Source organism: Scylla paramamosain, chromosome 47, assembly GCF_035594125.1.
Source record: "Scylla paramamosain isolate STU-SP2022 chromosome 47, ASM3559412v1, whole genome shotgun sequence".
Taxonomy (NCBI): Eukaryota; Metazoa; Arthropoda; class Malacostraca; order Decapoda; family Portunidae; genus Scylla; species Scylla paramamosain.
In genome coordinates, this window is record NC_087197.1 from 1,387,501 (window position 1) to 1,390,000 (window position 2,500).

General features: G+C 39.4%; 1 pseudogene; it reads left to right on the top strand.

The window, feature by feature from the left end:
• Positions 1-2,500, top strand: part of LOC135094881 (hemicentin-2-like) — an 80,535-nt pseudogene that overhangs the window by 28,995 nt on the left and 49,040 nt on the right.

Genomic DNA, 2,500 nt, shown 5'->3' on the forward strand with positions numbered 1-2,500 from the left:
ACTTTTAAAATTATTCAAAATCGAAAAAAATGAAAGAAAAAAATAAAAAAGATAAAAGATAAACACAAAGAAAAGAAAAAAGAAAGAAAAGAAAGAAAATGAAAATGAAAATTGTCAACTTTCATTGTTTTTTGTTTGTTTGTTTGTTTGTTTGTTTGTTTCTTTGTTTGTTTTGTACCTGGAGCTGAGAGAGAGAGAGAGAGAGAGAGAGAGAGAGAGAGAGAGAGAGAGAGAGAGAGAGAGAGAGAGAGAGAGATTTCCTATATAATTTCTCTTCCTTTTCTTTCTTTCTTTCTTTCTCTTTTTCCCTTTCTTCTTTCTTTCTTTCATATTTTCCTTAATTTCCCCATTTTTAGCTTTATTTTCTCTTCCCTTTTCCTTCTTTTCTTCGTGTCTTTCATTCTTATTATTTTCTTTTTTTTCCTATTTCCTCTTTCATTCATTTTTTTAATCTTTATTTTTTGTCTTTCGTCTTTTTTTATTTTTCGTATACTCTCTCTCTCTCTCTCTCTCTCTCTCTCTCTCTCTCTCTCTCTCTCTCTCTCTCTCTCTCTCTCTGTTTCCCTCATTATTTCTCCTTTATTTCCTCATTTTCCCCTATAAAATTCCCCCTCATTGTCCCCCTCACTTTTCCTCTCATTTCCCCTCAGTTTTCCCCTCACTTCTAGTCTTATAAGCAACTGTAATGCACGAGGGATCTTGCCGCTGCTGCCAGAGGGACGGGGAAACTAGAGGAGAGGGGAAACTCTCTAACTTAACTTTTTTCCTCCTATCTTCGTCTGTTTCCCTCCCCCTCCCCTCCTCTTTCCTCTCCTCTCCTCCTTAGTTCATGTTTTTCCCCTCTTTCCTCATGCTGTCTTGTTTTTTTCCTTTTTTCCTTCATTTTTCCATATCATTGTTTATTTTTTTCCATTTTTTTCCTCTTTTTCTCGTCTTTGTTTCCTTGGGTTCTCTCGTTTTTTTTCCCTCAGTTTTCCCTCACACTCTTTCTATCATGTTTTTTTCCTGTTTTTCTCTTAATTTTCCCTCTCACTGTTACCTTTTTCCCTTTTTGTCTCATTTTTCCCTTTTGCTGGATATTTTTCTTATTGTTTCCCTCTTTTTTTCCTCTTTTTCCTCTTATTTCCTGTTTCCATGGTTTCTCGTTTTTTCCTCACTTTCTCCTTCGCTCCTCTTTTTTCCCCGTCACTTCCACCTCTCACTCAATATTTCCTTAACCTCTCTCTCTTTCCCATCACTTTTTTTTCCCCTCTCTTTCACTTCTCTCTCTGTTTTCCTTTATTTTTCCTCTTCTTTGTTGATTAGTTTCTTTTTTTTCCCTTTTATTAATGGTATTTTGTGTTTCCTGTTCTCTTTTCTCTTCCTCGTTTCTTTCTCTCCTCTCTTTCCCCTCTATTCTATTTTATTTTTTTCCTTTTCTCCTTCTCCTTTTTTTCTTATTTATTCTCTCTTTCGTTTTCTTTCTTTTTTCTTTCCTCCTCTTCTTCCGAGCTTCTTGTTTCCTCTTCATCTCATCTTTCACCCTCCCCCCCACTCTCTCTCTCTCTCTCTCTCTCTTTCTCTCTCTCTCTATTACTCTCCTCTGCTCCCTCTCTCCCCTCATCTTCAGGAAAGCGGAAGAGGGGAAAGAGGAGGAAAAGAAGAAGAGGGGAAAAGAGGAGGTAAACTTTTCCTACCGTCAGACCTTTGCATTTTAAGGGGAAAGAGTAAAAGGGAAACTTCGACAGGTGATAAATTTTGGGGATGAGAGGGAAGGTGGGGAGGGGAGCGGGGGGGAAAGAGGGGAGAAGTTTTTGGGTACATAAGGCTTGTGTTGGGGAGGGTGAGGGGAAAACTGGGGTAACTGTTTGGGGGGAAAGGGGAAAAAAGGTGAATTTTAGGGGGAAAGGGAAAAAAAGGTGAATTTTAGGAGGAAAAGGTGAAAAAAGATTAATTTTAGGGGGAAAAGGTGAAAAAAGGTGAATTTTAGGGGAAAAGGGAAAAAAAGGTGAATTTTAGGGGTTCCTGAGGGGAGAGTGCGGGAAATATTTGAGAAGAGAAGATGAATGAACTTTTTTTATTTAATCTCTCTCTCTCTCTCTCTCTCTCTCTCTCTCTCTCTCTCTCTCTCTCTCTCTCTCTCTCTCTCTCTCTCTCTCTCTTGCCTTTTCTTTCAAATCTAGCCACACCTCCACACACCTGTTCCAGCCGATCCACACCTACACAAACCTACCCAAACCTACCCCACACCTCCCACACCTTTATTTCCTCCTCATTCTATCATTGTACAACCCTGTTTTCCCCTTACAAACCTACACACACCTGTCTTATCCATTCCACACCTGCCCATAGCTACACAAACCTACACAAATCTACCCACACATGTCCAGTACCTATCCCGCCACATTTCTCATCATTCCACACCGTCTAACAACACTACACACCTGTTCAAAGATACCCAAACTTACCCAACCCTACACAAAACCCATACAAACTTATGCACACCTACCCACACCTCTTC